This window comes from Heteronotia binoei, chromosome 4 (genome assembly GCF_032191835.1).
Source record: "Heteronotia binoei isolate CCM8104 ecotype False Entrance Well chromosome 4, APGP_CSIRO_Hbin_v1, whole genome shotgun sequence".
Lineage (NCBI taxonomy): Eukaryota > Metazoa > Chordata > Lepidosauria > Squamata > Gekkonidae > Heteronotia > Heteronotia binoei.
Genome location: NC_083226.1, coordinates 105980549 through 105993165, shown reverse-complemented (window position 1 = coordinate 105993165; position 12617 = coordinate 105980549). Strand labels below are relative to the sequence as shown.

Genomic DNA, 12617 nt, shown 5'->3' with positions numbered 1-12617 from the left:
GCAGAGCAAAATTCCATTGATCATTGTCCAGTTTGGTGTAGTGGTTAAGCGCACGTACTCTTATCTGGGAGAACCAGGTTTGATTCTCCTCTCCTCCACTTGCACCTGCTGGAATGGCCTTGGGTCAGCCATAGCTATCGCAGAGGTTGTCCTTGAAAGGGCAGCTGTTGTGACAACCCTCTCAGCCCCACCCACCTCACATGGTGTCTGTTGTGGGAGAGGAAGATAAAAGAGATTGTGAGCTGTTCTGAGTCTCTGATTCAGAGTGGAGGGCAGGATATAAATCCAATATCATCATCTTCATAATCATCATTTGTCAGGATGTTAATATACAGCAAGAATGAAACATGGGAAGGGTTTTTGGAAAAATAGGAAGCTTAATTGTATCAGAATTTTCTTTTATTCGCAAAAGGTTGAATACCTAATTCTTGGAACTGGATCTGTAATGGTGTGACTGTTGATAGCTTTATAGAAATCTGGCAGGTTCCAGTTGATAAGGGCAGGAAGGAAGTATTCAGGGAAGGGAATGCTCAGATGATGATGCTGATGTAGCTCTGTTCATAGCACGGTAGCTTTGGTCCATTGGCTCCTTACAACTCGATTCTAGAATATACTTTTTCTGTAACAGTGTCTTACCTGTATAGGCTTCACTTCATGAATGGGGCTCCCAAAAGAATGATACTCTCAAAGAGTGGGTACACTGTGATTCTCTCAAACATTCTGTATGGACCATAGCATTTCTCCCCCTATAAATGCATAATTGAGGCTGTATCATTTGACATGAGTTATGCAGATTTATTTTGTTTTGGGTGGGTCTACTTTCCTGGAACCCTCTTCAGAATTTTGGTTCCCCAAGTTACACACAGATTCCTATGTTTGTCAACTTTTATGTTTCAGCCATGACATTCATCCCCTATGTATGATGCATAACATGTATAAAGTTTCTAGGTGCATCACATATAGGTAAGAGTGATATTCCTCTCCTGCCCTATGCATGTTGATAACTATAACTGAAGAATTTGCATTCATGAGTTTGATGTCAGCAATGTCCCCCATACCAAGAATGAAGAGTGAAGTTTCAGAATTATCAGACAGTCTTGTAGCAGTTGAAAGAACTTGGAATTGAAGACATCTCCAGGACCAGGGCCATATTCAGAAAAACTGAAAGCAGTTGTACCAGATTCCAGAATCTTACCTTAAATCATTAAAGAACACTTAACTGCACAGATTCTTGCAGTGTATTCACCACACCATGTTTTCCAGAGCCTAATCACCAATTTACTTGAGTCAGCTAAAGTTATGGGCATGTGTTAGGCTTCCTGTTTATTCCAGTCTTTATGGAATACTCAGTGATGCAGATGTTGTTATTATGTTGAAGGATATAGAGTATGCTAGATTACAATATCCAGTAGCAAAATATATGCAGGAATTTGTTTTATACCTTTAATCTTAATTAAATCAAGTCATAAATTACAAAACCAAGTTGCATTACTTTTGATATCCTCATTAAAGCTGTAAAGTTCCTTTTATTTTGAAATAGTGCAAGGGAAAGTTTATCTTTGCTTTGTTGAGACTTGAAACTCAAGAGGAGGAATGAGTAAAAATTAGGCTTCAATCTACTTGCATTGTCATTTATTTTATGGGCTGATTAACACTGTTCTTTACTGTTGAATTAAACTGATGCTGTCATCATCTTGTTGAAAGTCACGAGGAATTAGTATTCTCATTCTTTAATCTTAATTAAATCATGTCAACAAAATATTACAGTTCAAATGTTAGTTCCGTAAAAGTTCCTTGAAAAAAAATCTATACTGCTCATAATGCTATACAAATACCAATATATAATATGATACATATACCAGTTCAGTGTTTGTGTTTGGGAAGGGACAGAGAAGGGCTTTATGCATTTTTTGTTTTGTGTTTTTACTAGTTTTCATTGATTGGTAGATAAAATTGTAAATTTTTAAAAAATCAAAACTATATTTGTTAGGGGATATACTGAAAACACAAGGCACTGATTACTAGATTATTCTGTTTTCTTTTATACATTAATAATTTTTGTAATCTTTATTTCCTTGTTCTGAACAGGCAACTGTTTTCCTTAAAATCTGCAAATTTTGTAATACATAAATAAGTCCCATAGCAAAGTGAAAAACCTGAGCTATTTAAAATGATTTTTGTGCGTGTATGTTCCATTGCCTTCCATTATGACTACGCAAGCAGAATTTCACCTAATTGCAAATTATATTAAAACTCACATTGAAGCAAGCAACAGATCAATACTAGCAGAATAAAAACACTTTGAGGAAAGCAATTTTTCAGTATGTCTAGACATTATTGTTTTGGTTATGATGTGGCATACTGTTGGCTGCTTATAATTGTCTGGGAAATGATACTCAAATGCCAGTACAGTACATCCCTCTTAATTATTTCAAAACATATACATTACATAAATTGATTTTATTTTTAAACTAAATGCATAAATGATGGTAAACACAGAGGATGTTTCAGATTTCTTTTCAGGTCATTCCCTCAGTCAAAACATTTTGAATCACTAAAAGGCTTTGATAGGAAGTTTTTAATAAACTGCCACTTTTTATATGCACAAGATTCTCGGTAAGAAACACTGGGTTGCTTCCTACTAACTGTGAGTGCAATGGCACTCACAGACAGGGGTTCCCCCCCCCCCCCATGTCCCATAGAATTCTGCTTTCATTCCCTCCCAAATGCTGATGGTAGGAGTCAAACAGGAGCCTTATAGTCAGGGCTTTTTTTTGTAGAAAAAATCCAACAGGAACTCATTTTCATATTAGACCACACTCCCTGACATCAAGCCAGCCAGAACTGCATTCCTGTGCTTTCCTTCTCAAAAAATGCTCTGCTTATAGTAGACAAAATATAATTGTGATCTGGTGTTTGCAGACAGGCAAAGCAAGGTTTGAGAAGGGGACATGGGAGGGTAATGGTCATTCACTGACAGTGGGTGGCTCTAGAAAGTACTGGAAGCACTATGGTTGGTGCTTCTGAGTTTTCCCAGAAATAAAGTCACGGTGCATGTGCCAGTTTTGTTTTCTTTGTTTGAATTTCTCTTGGAGCAATGTCAGGCAAAGCAGGTTGCCGCTAGGAGACTTAGACTCCAAAAAATGAGGGAGCGGACTAGGCCAAAGTCATAACTGTCTCTTTCTGTTAGCAGAGCCTCTTGTGGCTGGCAGAATTGTGAATATTTTCCCCTGATTTCTCTCCCCTCCCTTCAGCTTCCAGGAGCCATGTGATTTGCCCCTGAGGTTTGCCACCCCCTGTGTCAGTACCTCAGTTGCCAAAGTAGGTTGTGAAGCAAGAGGATAGACAGAAAAGATCTAACCACAGACTTTTAGAATGCAACACATTCAGTTATTAGTACAGATTAAAAATATACCAGTTTGGATTGCTAATAGGCCTGGAGAAAAATGTCCTATAATAGAAGTTTAATTTGTGAAAACGGACAGTTGAAGCTTTTCATGGCATACAGGTAAATAAAATTGCTTAGCAAGTAAGATCCTATTAAAAGAACATGACATTTCTCTCCAAGCCAGTTCCAACCCTAACTTCACAGTGTAACTTGAACAAGACTAATCAAAATTTCATTTATGCATATACTGATAATGTTGCATATTAAGGTACAGGACTTGATAGAAACACTCATACAGTCACAGGAAGTAGGACTGCCATATTAAACTCCCCTCCCCCCATTTTCATTGCCCTTACATCTCTAGTTATTGCTACCAAGAAACCTAATCCTAAAATCTTCAAAGCTTCTCATAATGCTATTAAATCTGAGACAAAAGCATTGTAGTATACAAGTAAATATGGGGCAACCCTTGTTGCCATCATCACAAAATCCTAACCTCTAACCATAACCTAACTTTTCTGTAACTAGTCAAAAATTTGTTATTTCTTTAAAATAGGGTTGCCACTAGGTACCTCCCAGCAACCAGTGGGGAGGCGGGGGTGGGCAGCAGACTACGGCTTAGGCCTCTGTTGCCAGCAATGTCATTTCCAGTGCAGCATCATGATGCTGATAACATGGGGACCAAAGTTCCCTTTAAGCTATGCTACGGTGTGCTGGCGCACAAAATTTTAGCTAGCAGCACAGGGATCTTTGCCTCAGCCCATGAGTAAAGGCATTTCCCCCTTCTTTGGAAACAATGAAGAATGGGAGCACCTCCTTCTGGGGGGCATAGAGTTGGACCTCCATCCAATCTTTTATGCTGTAAATTTGGTGCCTCTACCTTAAAAAATAAATAAATAAACCAGCCTGCACCAGAGCCCCAGATACTCCTGGATTGATTCTCTATTATAGCCATTGACTATAATGGTCCCCACAGGCTATAATGGAGCCTGAAAAAAAATCAATTTTTGAGCACCTCTGTTAGGCATTTCAGTATGATTTGTAAACTGCCTTGAGTCACAGGGAAAAGTGGGATATAAATATTTGAATAAATAAGTAGTTTGGGCAAGTTGATAACATTTAAGCAACTTTTATTTGTTAGGCAGGGTTCTGACAGCGATTGTTTCATCTCTGTTATACTTGACTGATAATGCTGGTTGTCGTATTTCACTAAACCCCCCCAACAAAGTAGGCTGCAAGAATCCCCTCACCAAGTGCTGGCATGTTTTCTAAGACTCAACACAGGGCAACAATCTGATGCCATGTCTACTAGTATAGTGGACTGGGGCGAGTAGACCTGTTTTCTGGAGGCCAGTCTACCCAGATAGAGGACATTTTCTGTAATGAAATTTGACTTGATTCTGTTTTCTCTTATAATGTTTAAATTATTCTTAAAATATAGTTTAGGATAATTCATTCTGAGATTTTTACAAAGTTGTCAAAATAATCCAAAAAATTATCTAGACTTGTAGACTTGCTTACAACTTAAATGCTACTAGCTTTTTTTCTGACAAGGTAGAATTTTTACTCACAACATGAGCTTGAGTTAAAATTGATGTGGACACTCTGATGTTTGAGCAAAAACTCTATGGTCGAAGCCATTATTACTAGAGTTTTTGTCTAAATACCAGGGTGCCTATGTATCACCAGTGACATGATAGAAGTGATATCACTACATCACTGGTGACAGAGGCCTAGGCCCTACTTTGCTGCTGGTAAGTTCCCCTGCCAGCCAGTTGAACAGCACCGGAGCAAGGAATCCTCTGCCCCTTTGGGAGTCTGGGTACTCTACTTTTAAAAGCTTAGTTTAATTGAATATTGGAGCCAATATAGAAAGCAACTAATTCAAAAATGAATTCACCTATTGTCACTAAATAACATAAAGTTAACATATAAGCAGACAACTTCATGGACATGAATTTTGTCAGACAGCAAAACCTTCTGATGTGAAATGATAAATGAAATTTGTAGCTGAGAGGTGTCAAGAGACACTAAAGATCATTCCTGAAAATAGTAGGCACCCCAATGAAGTTCCTGGGCATTGTGGTGACCTGGGATTTGTTGAGCCACACTGTAATATCTGTTTCTAGTTAACCAACTACATTGAAACTAAAGTTAACCAACTGCAAAGCATTTGTGGTGCCCAAATGGCACAATATTAAAGGCTGATTCTCACTGAAGAGGAAGAATTGCAGATTTATACCCCGCCCTTCTCCCTGAATCAAAGACTCAGAGCAGCTTACAATCTCCTATATCTTCTCCCCTCACAACAGACACCCTGTGAGGTGGGTGAGGCTGAGAGGGCTCTCACAGCAGCTGCCCTTTCAAGGACAACTCCTAAGAGAGCTATGGCTGACCCAAGGCCATTCCAGCAGCTGCAAGTGGAGGAGTAGGGAATCAAACCTGGATTTCCCAGATAAGAGTCCGCACACTTAACCACTACACCAAACTGGCACCAAACGGAATATATGTGTAGTCTTTCATAAGATAGTTCTGCTGATGGGTAACAGGGAAACTGGCTGACCAGTTAGTACCTTTTTTCTTTTTAGGGTACTTGGTGTGAATCTAGTTTTCTGAGTATTTTATGTCCTATATTGCACATAGTAATAGCAGTGATAGAACATAGAACATTGAAATCAGTTTGCGACAGATATCATTAGTTTCCTATCATTAGTTGTATTTCAAAAGTGACACAGTTTCTTCTCCTGTATAAATAGACTATTTCAAATTCTTACTGTTTGTTATTATATAGTAGATTATATTTTCACAACACGTATCCAAATAAATGTAACAAGATGACAGTAGAAAAACTTGTTTTTCACAAGGAGGTAATCACACAGCTGGGGATATGAACTAGAAGGGTCAAAGTGGAAATATGCATAACTTTGAAGTTGTTGGTTGTTCCATTTGTTGATAGATAGGCAATTAAATATGAATTCATATCATAGAGATGAGAATATGTATCATCTACTACAAACTTATACCATGTCTCATTCTCTTCATGTTAATAATGCAGATCACTCTCTTATGCTCCTAAATTCTTCCAGATAATGGCTGAACAAAAGAAATAACATTTTAATGTAACATTTTAATGTAAATGCTCCAAAATTATGTGTTGACACAAATGCATCAATTAAATTTTTTTAGAAAGAATACTATCAAAAATGCCTTTTAATATTCTCTGACCAAATGGGCTGTGACTTGTAAAAGCTTAAGCAATTTATTGTTTTTAAGGTTTCATGAGACTCTTATTTTGGCTGCAACAGACAAACATGGCTAGCCCTCTGAAATTCAAACAACATGTCTTCTTTGATCTAAGAATAAAACATGCAGTTGTTATGCATACTATAAATCACTATTTTCATGCTGTAAACTAAAGAATAGTATGACATGAAACTGGAGTTATCTGCAGTGTAATGCATGATGACATTTACTGCTTATTTTTATAAGTTCTGCCAGGCAGACAGTACATTTGAGTGAATTCTTATTCTGTGCCCTCAGTTCCATGAGCTCTTGCTTCACACATCATCTGGTCCTAGTTTTCTGCTGCCCTTTTGACCAAGAAGCTAGACAAGGAGGCACTGGTGCCATACTTTTTCCAAAGTACTGTTCTGTAGTGAATCCCCACAATAGCCTCAGGTAGACCCAAGAGCACAAGCAAGTCTGTAGTTAATCAGTGAGCAGGTCCTCCTACTGCAGTGAAAAGACAATTATATCGAGTGATTTCCCTGGTGCTACCTTGACTGAATCTAAGAGCTCAGACAAACTGGGGTGAAGTGAACTGTGCTCAGTCCTTTTACTGGGAACAGGAAGATAAGAATATGGATTGATTTCCTGCAGCCAAGGGAAGTAACTGTGATCACATGTTGCTGCCAAGTAATAGAAGTAGTTTATTGCTGGGCAAATTAGAACCCTAGAGAATGGAAGGACAAGAGAGTAAGAAGAAAACAGAAAGGTGGAGAGGAAAAGAAAGCAAGGGCTATAAGAAATGTTTAAGGATAAACCTCTGTGTTGAATTCTTTCTTGTGTTGTCTCCTTGCTTGCATCAAGCTACAGAAGTCATGCACAAAAAGCACTCTACCTCCTTTATGTTTTGAAGTGTTATTCAACTTTAGGACACTGATGAATAACCAGCAGCCAATTCTGTGTCCTGTTTACCAGTTCCCTCCTCAAAACCATCCCTTTTTGTTAAAGCCTCTGGAGCAAGTCTGTAGACCCAACCACTTACTGCAGCTAAGTCTATGTTGTTTCAGACAGTGCTTTTAAGTCTCTTATTTCAATGGGGAAATTAGCTAAGACTCTTGGTAGAGCGAATTAAGAGCGAAGATCTTTGCTTTCAATAATACAGAGTTCAGGTTTTCAGCCAAGAAATAGACTAAGTGTATCCTTTATAGTGTTTACTCAAAGTATGTAGCAAGAGGAGTCATACACACGTCTTTATATAATCAAACAAGAGTCTAAGAAAAATAGAGGTTATTGATAGAGAATTCAAGGGTTGTTGAAGCGGGTAATATTCACCTGATCCAGAAGAGGAGACGTCCATTCAAAGAAAAAAATGCACGGAGAGGAACGCGAACGACCAACGTAACGCACCCTATAGATCCAATTACAGGAGTAACGGGTGATACAGACTGCAAATGGCACCCTACAGAATGCACACCGGGGTGGGTTTTTGACCCACACTTTATAGGGGTACGAGGATGGGAGTCGGTAGTTACCAAACGGGTTTTGATGTTCTATCGATGGCTATCTTGAATTGCTATGTTGGGAAACTTCGCACATTTTGCTAGGATGATAAGCTTGGAGGGACTGCATAATTTGTTACCGTGTTTTGTCTGACACTTGGAAAAGGGAGGTAGGATCAATTAAGTTATGCATTTGATCGAATTTAGCAAGGTAGAGGTGATAGACTGGAGGAAGAGACAACTGGCAAGTTCCAGAAGATCAGAGTGAGAGTAGTACTTATCCACAGTTCCCATGCTGTTATGCATCCCATTTGGGCAGGGACACTGGAGGGGGAAATGGGTGAGATTGTGCTGAGATACAGACTGCAGGCGCCAACCAAACCAGGCTCTCTACTGGGTCCACTCCACCTGTTTAGATAGAGTGTTGTCTTGGCCTGTCTTTGGTCGGACTCCATTTTGTTTACCAGAAATAGGAGACCCTCTCTCTTTATTTGCACTGGGGTACTCCGTTTATATCAGGCAGCGCCTCTCAGTAACAATGTATATGTTGACATTATCTGCAGTATCTGTGATGAAACAGGTCCCTGTATATTCTTGCCTTCACTTTTCCCTCCTCGATTCTAATTTTAGATTACATGCTCTTTGAAGGAACCTGTCATCTTGTATTTTGTTAAGTGCTATTTATACTGTTATCAGTGGTATGCTCATTCTGTGGGTTACAAAGAGCCTCATGACTAGTGTATGCCTATGCACCAACCTACCAAATACACACACTCAGGAATATTAAATATAACTTTAAACATAACCACATCTTCTGTGCAACAGAGCTGCGTTCCACTGGCTTATTAGTTGCATGTAAGCAAATCACCAAAATTAGAAAAGGAACTGGAGGTGGCACGTGGAAGACCCACATATAAGGACCAGTGTTTGCTCTAAACTGAGTTAGCGTAAGCTAGCTCACAAATTTTTAGCCTCCAGCTCACAGTTTTGTCTTAGCTCAGGAAGGATGACCCCAGAGCACACTAATTTATGCAGTAGCTCACAACTTTAATGCCAGTAGCTCACAAAGTAGAATTTTTGCTCACAAGACTCTGCAGCTTATAGGGAGCATTGGTGAGGACCACTGTTCTGTATAAACAATAATAAGTGCTTTCCTAGGAGCAGCTGTCCCTGAATCAGTATGAAGCTGAGAGGTTATTTGTTGTGCCCTCCAGAAAGTAAAACAGAAATATAGCTTCTTTAATACGAATTACTGAGAAAAAGGACAGTCAAAGAATTTGGAAATCATTCCCCTGCCCCCCTCAGTTATTGCAAAAACGCTTGCACTAAGAATTTTTCTCTATATTGGTGGCTTTTAAATATCCAGCTGACAGGCGGCAAAGCTCTGAGGTGGCATTGTGGGCAAAAATTGTAAGTATATAAGAACGCACTGCCATCCAGTTTTATCATCTTCACCTGTGCTGGCTATACATTAGTCATTTGTTTTCCCCTGTATTGTGCAGTAAAAAAAAATCAGAAGTTCACATGACATTTTTAACTAGTTTCAAATTTGATTAAAAACCATTGTGAAGTGTTTAATCAGTTATGTTCATTGTGCTCACAGGTTGAGAATTAATTGTATAGAAAAGTGCCATATAAGTCCCAACCATAGTTCAGTGTCCCAGAAATAGCAATCCTAAGGAATGTAAAATTCAGGGAAGTATAAGTTGGACTATTGGCAGTCAACAGAAATAAGGGGAAGGATGTTTACCAATCTGTGTTGGACTATAGATAAAAATTGGACTTAGAGATGGCATGAAGGAACTTGGATTCAATCATCGATTTATCTTCAGTATTCTGTTTATCTCTTACCTTGGGAAACTAAAATATTGTGATACAAGCTTTGGAACACTGCCAATACTCTTCCTCTGTGCTGTTTTGTCTATAATTTCCAATTTGGGGGGGGGGGGGGGTGTCAGCAAGCAGGAATAAACCATCTCTAGTAATAGTAAAGTTTATTACAATCATTGACCAGAATACTAAAAATAACTTAACACATTCATGCTAAAAATGTAAAATGTATACATTGGTTTAAAAAACAGCTACTACAACCCAAGGAAACCTCTAAGATTATGTTAGCATTAATATTAATACAGTAACAGCTACATTTCAGTCAAACAGATATAAATAAGAATTTTTACCACTACAGTTAAAATATCCATTAAACTATTCCCCACTACCATCTTCTTCAATATCTTCAGCAATCAGCTAGTACAAGGTTTCATCGCTTGAAAACAGAACCTAGCTACTTTCCAAGTGATCTCTGTATTATCAGACAGAAGGAAATTTATAATACCTAAATCAGGAAGTATCTGAACAGTGTTTGAGTAGTGGAAGAATATATACAATATGAATCTCATAATAAAAAGGACAGTGGAGAAATACATGTGCCATCGTCTCTATCTCTTGGGGAGGGATGATGGCTCAGTGGTAGAGCATCTGCTTGTAAAGCAGAAGGTCCCAGGTTCAATTCCAGGCATCTCCAACTAAAAAGGGTCCAGGTCCAGGCAAATATGTGTGAAAAACCTCAGCTTGAGACCCTGGAGAGCCACTGCCAGTCTGAGTAGACAATACTGACTTTGATGGACCAAGGGTCTGATTCAGTATAAGGCAGCTTCATATGTTCATATGTTCTCCACAACTGCAAGGACAAAGTCTCTCTACCAGGGGGTTTTACCGTATCTACCCTCAATAACAGGATGGCAGAGCAGAAAATCTAGGATTTGGAAATCTGACACAGCACTTCAGCAGAAGAATATAAATTATGACTGGGAAGTTCCATGTGCCTTGGAAATATTTTTGTCAAAGGGTAAGAAAATAAGAACATTAGAACAGGCAGAAGAAGTCTTACAAAAACTGAAGCTGGACGGTGATCAAAGCTCAGGTTCAGAAGACCCTGGACCATCCCCTAAAGAAGGAGAGGCAAAGAAAAAAATAAGAGAGAATTAATAAGCTCAAAATCTTGGCAAATATTAACAGATTAAATTTCCCATTTAAATGAGCAAGAATTTTCAATGAACTGAAAAAAATTACTGCAGACATCTTGTGTATACAAGAAACTCATATAAAGAAGAATATCTACTAAATTCCTAGAGATTGGACAAAGTTTATACTGTCTCTGCCCAAACTAAGAAAAAAGGCATAGCAATTTATATCAATAATCAAAGTTTAGAAATCCTCAAAGAATTAAAATATCAGAATGGAAGATACCTTATTCTGAAGATCAGACTATGCACCAAATGACAACAAAAGTAATTATATTAAAATTTTTATCAAAAGCTATTAGGTTTTTATGAAGATGAAATTCTGATCTTTAGTGATAGGAATGAATTCTTTGATCCTAAAAAAGATAGATCAGAAAATGTCAGTGGGAAAATTACTAAAGAATGTATTTAAATACATGGAGATACTAGAATTGGAGGATATCGGTGAACCTTTCACTCAAAGGGGAGAGACTTTATGATCTACTGGGAAAGAGACCAATCATATTAAAAATAGCTATGTCTTGGATATCCAAGACATTATTTACTAAACCTGGAAAAGCAGAAATTCTACCAAAAACTCACAGTCATAAGAACATAAGAGAAACCATGCTGGATCAGGCCAATGGCCCATCCAGTCCAACACACTGTGTCACACAGTGGCAAAAAAAAAAAAAAACCAGGTGCCATCAGGAGGTCCATCAGTGGGGCTAGGACACCAGAAGCCCTCACCCTGTTGCCCCTCCCAAGCACCAAGAATACAGAGCACCACTTGCCCCAGACAGAGTTCCCACAATACATTGTGGCTAATAGCCACTGATGGACCTCTGCTCCATATGTTTATCCAATCCCCTCTTGAAGCTGTCTGTGCTTGTAGCTGCCACCACCTCCTGTGGCAGTAAATTCCATGTGTTAATCCAATGCAACTAACTTGGAAGAGTAGGAACAGAAAAGAAAAAAAGAAGGCTAAAGTAAACCTCTTAATTCAAGAAGTTAAACAAAAATACAAAGAGGACCTAATAGAATATTTTAAATTCAACAATATTAATGACACAACAGCATTGCTTACATGGAAGGCCATTGCTTACATTAAGAGAACTTTACTGGCAATAGCTGCAAGAAAGAAAAAAAGAACAAGATTCTAACAAACCTTTATAAAAAAGAACTCGTAAATGAGGTTGAAATAGAAAAATACTTTTAAAGGAGTCATCATTTTAAAAATTTACAGAAAAATATTAAATCAAATTATAACAGTACAGGAAATTAATTACATGTTGGATCAGGCCAATTATTTTAAAAAAATATTTTAATTTTTAAAATAATTAAACATACTACAAATCCTTCAACGATATTGTAACAATACCACTCCAAAAGTGATGAATGAGATACAAAGGGGGGGATAGTTATCACTTACTTGGGAAGAGGCGAATATCACTCTAATACACAAAGGAAGGAACAATCCATTACTACCACAGTCTTATAGAC

At 38.1% G+C, this 12617-nt stretch overlaps 1 protein-coding gene and 1 non-coding gene across 2 annotated transcripts in view; both read left to right on the top strand.

Moving 5' to 3' along the window:
- FER (FER tyrosine kinase) overlaps nucleotides 1–12617 on the top strand; it is a 295373-nt gene that overhangs the window by 201408 nt on the left and 81348 nt on the right. The window lies entirely within an intron of this gene.
- Nucleotides 10562–10636, top strand: TRNAY-GUA (transfer RNA tyrosine (anticodon GUA)). Its single transcript has one exon. It is a non-coding gene; the product is annotated as a tRNA-Tyr (tRNA).